The sequence below is a fragment of the Echinops telfairi genome, unplaced genomic scaffold, assembly GCF_000313985.2.
Source record: "Echinops telfairi isolate 266 unplaced genomic scaffold, ASM31398v2 ScPeMD7_1;HRSCAF=3_0, whole genome shotgun sequence".
Taxonomy (NCBI): domain Eukaryota; kingdom Metazoa; phylum Chordata; class Mammalia; order Afrosoricida; family Tenrecidae; genus Echinops; species Echinops telfairi.
This window is the reverse complement of record NW_022103896.1, coordinates 61,425,493-61,434,691: the sequence shown is the minus strand read 5'-3', so window position 1 is coordinate 61,434,691 and position 9,199 is coordinate 61,425,493.

The following is a 9,199-nucleotide window of genomic DNA, read 5'->3' as shown; positions in this document are numbered from 1 at the left end:
CTTTTACGTTTCAGATTCCTTCCACTTTCCTTCCATTTATCACTTCTCCTCATGACATTTTCTGACCAGTCACAGTTCTACTCTGACACACACAGGGTTACCAGGACTGGGAATCAGCTTCTTGGCAATGGAGGCCAGCATTAGGGATGAGCAGGATTCTCTAATTGCTTAAGTGTTCTTCTAGATTTCAGGAAATCTGTCATTCTTTTTGCTACACCAACACTAAAGCTGCACTATCAAATGTCCCAAATCCTTCTGCAGCCTTCTGCTGCCCTGTAAGCAAAAATAGCAGAAAACATTTTCTGTTCATTGTGTAAATGAAAGCTAACCAAGCTTTTTTTTTTTTAAGAGGAAACTTTCCCTGACAGCTTAAAATTTTTATTCTTGCTGAGCACTGTTTAAAACTCTTCTCCAACAAAAATAACCATCCATAATTTTGTTATCTGTGCTACTGTTTATAAAATTATAAAGTGGAGAGTTAAGTAAACAAAGATGAATAGAAAGCAGATGTTTGACTCACGCCGTATGTAGTTCTGCTGCGTCCAGAGATTTTCAGGGGCAAAGGCTGTGGCATTCAGAAATAAAGGCTTTGGTTTCCTTTTGTTTTCTTAAACGATAACGATAGATAAAAATCCCAGTATACATTTACACAGTAGTTGGTAAGCAGGATATTTTTTGTGAATTGGATCATCTCTTATATGGCCAAGGGAAACATCGGATCCCAGTGATGCTGGACAATATCCCTGCCCCACCCCTCACATTTATCTCCACTGGACTGACTTTGCCATTTTCTTTCACAGATGTTCCAAGATTCTTCCAAGCTCTACTCTTACACTTTCTCAGTGGACAACCCATTTCCTGCCACATTAAAATAAATTCAGTGATCAGCATGAGCTTTCTCAAGTGCTCCCTCATCCACTTTCATCTTCACACATGGCCTTACCGCTTTCCTTGTCCCGACTCCATCCAAAGTGAACATGGTTAGAGGAGCTCACCCCGGCCACATACCTTTCTGACTTTTTCTCAATGTTAGAGCCATGAATTCCCCCCTTCTTTCTCATATAGTGTCACTCTCCGATCCCTAGTAGGTCCTATGGCTCCAAGTCTCCAGATCTTCCTGATCCACGAAGCCCCTTTTCATTAACCAACCGTACATAAAGTATTAATGAACATGTCTTCTTTTCAAACCCCTTCAACTCATGTATGTGAATCCTTTTTAGTTTTCTGAATAATTGTCAATGTTCTTTCTATTCCTGATTTCACTGATTTATCTTCATCTGAAGACCCTTAACTATTATTTCACTATTATTAACTTATTTATATTTGTTTTCTTAAGCTGAATTCTAGTAGTGATACTTATATCTGTCTATGTCTATATTTATATCTGTACCTTTCTCCATAGATAGATCTAGGCATAGGTATAGACAGAGAAGGACAGAGACATAAATATAGAGATAAAGATTTATCTCAGGAAAATGGTTTATGCAATTGTGGAGGCTGGCAAGACACCAGTCAGATATCAGGTTAGAGTGTCTCCTGACTCACAGAGCTGAAGAAGACAGTGAGCTTCCAATCCATCTGGCAGACAGAACATTGCTGGCATAATGGCTGAGGAAACTGACAAATCAGCAGAGAAGGCATATGCTATTGGCTCGTAGAGTGTAGATATTAAGGAATCCCATGGTTGGTGGATAAAATGGCAGGCTGCTGTCTTAAATTCCAAGAATAGAGGCCATATGATTCAGGATCCAGAGCTGGTGAAGAGCTCATGAGATTGGCCAGAATGTCTATATATATTTGATGCAGGCCACACCCCTAAGGAAATTACTTTTTAACTGATTAGTTACTCATAGCAAATCTCATAATGGAGGTGATTATATAATCTCATCATGCGAATCATGTGATGACTAAATCTTAATGGCCCAACCAAAGAATCATGGCCCAGTCAAATTGACACATAGCTACAACCTTCATGCGTATGATGATATCTCTATATCATCTCAGATATTACTATCACTTGATTAATTAATAAGGAGCAATATATTTATAAGTAATCACAGACCGATTATCTGATATTCAATCTTTCCAGGTCCAGGTAAACATTTTTACTGCCTACTGTGATGGAGTGAAATTTCTTAATATGGACGACTTTTCTACCCAAGTCTGTAACTATCACCAAATGTTTGGGTAGGACTATGCAAATAGGGAGTGTGTAACACTAATAGAAATTGGTTCGCTTTCATGGACACTTCTTGGTTGTTAGGATGAACCAATGTTGAAGCTGCAGCAGAGAGAGAAATCCCAAGGACCTTGGAAAAGCACACTTAAGCTCTTTGTCTGACAGGGAGGAGGCCCCCAAGACCAGATGTGTCAGAGCCTGGTACAGAGACTCAGAGCAGCAGTGCTGAGACCAGGGGCGCCTTCTCATCTAGACTGCGACTGTGGACCTGTGGGACACAATGACAGGCAGGCTTCCTTCCTGACCCTTGGAGGCAAAGGCAAAGGGACCATATGGCTGAAGACCAGAGAGAGTCTTGGCTACCATGTGGCTGAGAGACTGCTTGGCGGAGGAAACCAATGATTGTTTCCTTACTGTTTGTTAGACCTGACTTGGAGTAACCTATAGCCTTCTCTAGTAAACACCCTACAATGTTGATATTGTCTGAGTTCTGTGTGGCCATTCCAATGGATGGAGCCCAGCAGAGGTGTAGAGTGGCCGATGAGGACAAGTTGGTGCAAACAAAGGTAACAAAGGCTGGAGTGTGGAGACGTGTTTGACTCTAGTGTCATGGCAATAGGGAAACTAGAAGAGGTCAGATATATTCACCTCCATGCCATTACCCATCCCTACTAGATATCTTCACCTCAGTATTATATAGATACCTAGAATTGAACATGATTTTTTTTGGGGGGGGGAGTATACATATTTATTATTAATAATAGCAAAATAGCCATCAGTATAACTCTACACATAGGGAGGAGAAATATCTTGACTGATAATTTTTATATACATTCAGCATATCTTTTGGGAAGTTTTCTACTGAGTGTTGTCTGGCTCTGTACTTTCAGTTTTACAGCAGGCCACCACATAAGAAAACCTTCAAGCTCTCAGGGCTGCAAATGATTTCATCAACAAATTAAAAAATCCAGTGGTTTGTAACTAAAAAACCCAGTTGCCTCCAAAGAAGCTCTATTTCCTACTGCTACTTTTGCTGATAATAAAAAACGACATTGTGTATATGGGGTGAAGTAAATTCTGTATGACTCTGCCATCCTTGATTGGATGAGACCGTGCAAATAAGGTATAGAATGGTGGTTCTCAACCGTCCTAATGTCATGACCCTTTAATTCAGTTCCTCATGTTGTGGTGACCCCCAACCATAAAATGATTTTTGTTGCTAATTCATAACTGTAATTTTGATACTGTTATGAATCAGGCTACCCCTGTGAAAGGGTCATTTGACCCCAAAGGGGGTGGCGACCCATAGGTTGAGAACCTTTGGTATAGAGGATTCAAACCCAAGAACTGGTCAGATTTGCAATTCCTTAGAGTAGAAGAGAGCAATCTCAGAAGTAGGAACAAAGAATTCTGGGGCCTTGAAGAAATAAGAGCCATCTGGGGAGATGGTGTAAGATCCTTGTCTAAAGGGCAGAGGTAGTAGAGGCTGTGGCCTTGAGACTGTGAAGCAGTGAGGAAGAGTTGCAGGTGGGCTTCCTTGTCCAGAGAACAAGAGAGATGCAAGGGACCATAAGAACAAGAGGCTGAGAGCCAGAAGGAAACCCCATTTCTTAGAAGAGGTGCTGTTATAAACTAAAGACTATACCCTTAATGTTGTTTTATCTAATTTGTAGGAACCTATAAACTTCTTTGTTAAACCCCTGTCTTTATGAGCATGATCTGTGAGTTCTGGGGAGTCATGGCAGTAGATTATTGAACTCAGCAGAGAAGCTATTAGCAGTCAGCCTTCCGTTCGTCTGGATTGGACTCACCCTTTCCCTACAAAAGCTGGACAAGGTCAGACATGGCCCAGGCCACTTTGTCATACACGATGGTTCCTGTTTCCCTTTGAGTTAGTCCAAGAAGGAAGATTGTTCAGTTTTCTAAAATCCTCAAATCTGACTCTCTTTAACCCATCCTATTTTTAATTAACACCACTGATCTATAAATTGCTTTTTCACATTTCCCAGTCCAAGAGAGAGTTTCCAAACTTTACATACAAGTGAAAACATAAGCTTCATTTGACAAATTGATGAATAATTCCTTTTAGGAACTCTTGTCCTAGGGATAATATACCTTTAATTTTTTCTTATCAAGGCATTTGAATTTGGATACTGGAGAAGGATATGGAAAGTACCATGGACTTCCCCCAAACCCAAACAAATCTGTCTTGGAAATATGTCCAGAGAGCTCCTTAGTGGCAAGGATGGCTAGACTTCATCTTACATACCTGGGACATGTTGTCAAAAGCAACCAGTGGCTGGGGAAATACATCATCCTTGATAAGGTAGAGGGCAGCAAAGGAGAGGAAGTCCCTCAAAGATAGGGACTGACATGGTGGCTGAAACAATGGGCTCATGCATAGGAACAATTGTGAGGATGGTGTAAGATTGGATAGTATTTTGTTCTATTGGTCATATGGTCAGTATGGGTCAGAACCAACTTGATGGCACCTAAAACAACAATATATCTCTCAAGCTGGTTTATCTCTATCAGCAATTAAACACTGGGGTTAAATTTGCTGCTTAATTCACTGATCATGCGAAGACTAGAGAACATTATTCTTTCTTAAGATATTGAATATTTTAAGTAGTCTGATGTCTCTAAAATGTCTTTAGCTTCAACCTTGATCTAAACCTTCAGATTTATATAATTGCACAATGTCAATACCCAAATCAACTGCCATTGAGTACGTTTTGACACATAGGACCCCTCTAGGACAGAGCAAAACTACTCTCGAGGGTTTCCAAGGTTGTAAACTTTTACAGAATCAGAAAGGCTTATTTTCATTCTGCTGAGTGAGTGGCTGGTGGATTTGAACTACTGACCCTCAGTTAGCAGTCCACCGCATAACCAAACCTTTGACCTAAAAAACTAATGTATCTCATCTACAATGATTTATTTCTACTACTTTTGTTATTAATATGTAAATCAAAAATATTATAGCACGATCATAGAAAATTTTACTCAATTGTACTTTGGAAGCAGATAATTTGTATTCTCCATATCACAGGTTCACAGATGAAGATAAATTTTGCCACAAAATGTAATATGCCTTAAACCACACTATATGTGTTTTAGATAATTCAGAATATGATGTTGTGGACTTTGGGTTGAGTTAAGACTTTTGGATGATTTTATGGATTGAATAGATTTTGTATTTGGAAAGACATGAATTTTGGAGAGCCAAAGTGTGGGGTGTTAGGGATTGGATTGTTCTTCCCCCAATATGTGTTATAAATCATAACTGCTATGTGTAGTTTTAATTCCATTTGGAAAAATGGTTCTCCTCGTTATGTTAATGCAATGTATTAATGTAGGTAGAAAACCTGAAATAAACTCACTGCCATCTAATTAATTCTGATTCAGAGTGATCCTATAAGGCAGAGTAGACAACCAAAGCCTATCAGTAGTCAATTGGACATCCCCCTGTCAGAGGGCCACAAGGAAGAGAAGAGCCACTCAGGGTGCAGTATTGCACTGATGAAACACACAACCTTCCTCCAGTTCTTTAATGCTTACTCCCCTGACCCCCATCCACCACCACCACCACTACCCGTACACAAACTCTGTCTTATCAATGGTACAGATAAGAGCTCGAAACACAGGGAATCCAGAACAGATAAACCCCTCAGGACTAATAAGAGGAGCAGTGATAGTAGTAGGAGAAGTGGGGGGAGTGGGGGGAGTGGGCGGAAACCCATCATACTGATCGATGTGTGGCCCCAAACCCAGAGAGTGGACAGCTGAAAGGTGGGTGATATGGGACAACAGTTAATGTAAAACATAAAAAAATAATAATAATTTATAGATTGTTAGGGGGATGGGGAGCGAGAGAGGGTGGGGGAGGGAGGGAGGAAAGGAGGAGCTGATGCCAGGGGCTCAATTAGAAACAAAGGCTTTGAAAAAGATGATGACAACATATGTAAAGATGTATTTGACAAAATGGATATATGTATGGATTGTGATAAGAGCTGCAAGAGTCCCCAATAAAATAAAAGGGGAAAAAATAGAGTCTTATTTTTATAACTCTCTAAATGTACTGTAAGGGACTCCTGCTGGTATAGTGGCTTAGCATTTGCCAGCGAATTGGAAGGTCAGCAGTTCTAAATCTTCAGGGAAAAACATGAGACTTTCTACTCCTGTAAGGATTTCCTGTCTTGGAAGTCCACTACTCTGTCTTATAGGGCCGCTGTGAGTCAGAACTGACTTGCAGGCTTGCTAGTTTGGTTTTGGAAGCTTATCCTTATCTACTAATCCCAACCTTGCCAATGCCCATAGAAATAGCAACCTGAGATTTAAATAATGCATTGCAGTGGGCAAATCAGTGTCAAAAGACCTTCTTATGTCTTAAATAGCAAAGATATCCCTTTGACGACTAAGGTGTGTCTCACCACTGCCATGGTCTTTTCGATGGCCACCTATGCATACCAAAGCTGGACAATGAAAAAAAAATTTTTTTAAAGAAAATAAATGAAGAATTTATCCCTTTAATTATAGTTTTGGAAAAAATATTAAATTTACTACAAACTCTCAAAAGAATGAACAAATATGTCTTGGAGAAGTACAGTCAGAATGTTGCAAGGAGGGCAAGACTTCATTTTACCTGGACTGGGACACCTTATCAAGGTATATCAGTCCCTGGCCAAGGACATTATGCTTGGTGAAGTCGAAAGTACACAAAAGAGAAGATTCACAGCAAGATGGCTTATCACCGTGGCTGTGACAATTGGCTTAAACACAGACACGTGGTGAGGATAGCCCCGTTTCACACTATTGGACAAAGGGATGCTGTGAGTTGGAACCAGTTCACAAAACAGTACACGACAACATCGACCATCTTTTATACGTCTCATGAGCACTATCGATGGGAAAAAACAAAACCAGTGGTTGTCCAATTTACCTCAACTCATGTTGACTCTCTGTTTGTCAGAGTAGAATGGTTATTTGCAATGCCTTGCTTGTATTCAAAAGTACATTGTCAGGGCTCTCTTGTAAGGCACATCTGGGTGAACTTAGCAGGCAAGCATATTAACTGTGCGATCTCCGTATAGCAGCTGGCATTTGCAAGCTACCTAGGGATCTTTGTACTATGTGGAACATTTATATCTATTGCTTTTTAAAATTCCCTAAATTTCTCCGAAAAGTAGCTGGCATAGTGCACTACGTGTTGGGTTGCTAACCACAACATCACAGTTTGAACTTGCCAGTGCCTCCACCAGTGAAAGTGAGATTTTCTGCTTCCTAAAGATGCTCAGCCTTGCAAACCCAATGAGGCAGTTCTGCTCTGTCCTGTAGGGTTGCTATGACTGAATGGCAGTGAGCTTGGTTTTCTTGTGTTAATTTGATAGAGAACAAATGTCAAGTCATCAGAAGTTAAGGATATTACCAATATCACAGGATTAGTGGTGGAATACGAATCCAGAATTTACATGAAGATTTTTATTCTTCAAAATCGATTCCATTACTATTAGACAATTTATATGATGTACATCATATTTAAGCATTGTTTCATTTACTTGTAACCTCATTTAACTTTGTATAAAACTCTTTTTATTAATTTAGAATGGTTTTAAATATTATGAAATTTCTAATGAAATACCAACTCATCTCTAAAGTAAAAAAGGGAAAGAAATTATCTATAATACTAAGCTCTATCTGGGGCATTCCCAAATGAGCCTGTAATGAAAAGTCACTCTGTTCGAGTAACATGTGTATAGGTGTAGTCGAACATGTATTTATCTAGAATATTCCATTCATGTTCACTGGCAATCTTGAGAAATACATATTTAAGAAAGCCAACAGCACCATGTAGGGAATTATCCTACAAATTCCCTATATTGCTTATTGTCTAACAGTCCATACATAAGTTTATGATAAGCATCATCTTAAAGTGGTTTCTATGATCCCTTCCCCACATTTTGCTACCATAATGGTGTGACAAAAGGAAACTATTCAGGTGGCCCTAATGAAATCATATGAAGTAGAAGGGACAGTCAGAGGAATGTCAAGTCTGAGACAGTATTTCAGGGCTGTTGCTTTGAGGATGGCAAAGCCACGTGAGGACTAAGTGGCTCCTAGGAAAAGGCAGTGTCGCCTGCCTGGCAATTATCAAGCAACGAAGGATCTGACAGTTCAAGGGGCAGGGCTGCCAACAGCCTGAATAAACACTGAGTAGATTCATGCCCCACTGACCAGGTAAAAGCTCAGTTAAACGGATATGCTAAGCTTATCAGCAATTGAGTATAACAAATCAGACTACTCGTCTACATATTGTGAATAAACCAATTAAAACAAACTCACTCGCTGCCCTTGAGTCAATGCTGACTCATAGTGACCCCCTGTGGGTTTCCACAACTAAAACTGTTTAAGGGAATAGAAAGTCCAGCTTTCTCCCAGAGATGCTGGTTGTTTTGAACTGCTGATGGTGCTGACTGCAGTGCAACGCAGAACCACTACACCAGCAGGGTTCCCTTGTGAAATAATGACTAAGTAGTCTTTCAAGCTGCTAAGTATGTAGCAATTTGCTATGCAGTAGTGGAAAACTAACACACTGCTAGATCACTTCAGAAAGTTCCACATTCTTAATATGACCATGAACTCTTACATCATCTTAACACTATCGTCCCAATGTTGCTAAACCAACTGAGAACACGAACTACCAGACTGAGGCTTAAAAAAGGCGGAAGCACTCACTATTAAATATGGAAAAAGATCATGGAGCTCTCATTATGCAGCTGATCCTGAATGAGACAATGTAATACAAAGACGTGTATGACTGTCACTATGGTGAGGACATTATAGCAGACACACACACAAACAAGTGAAAACATAAATTACTACCCAGAGTGATGAATACAACATGTGAAGCAATTGCAAAATATGAATATTGCAGCAAGAAGACCTGTTATTTAATGTCTGGGAGATGTCTTTGAAATTATATATAGAAGCTTTTGACATTATTTATTATTAAATATATTT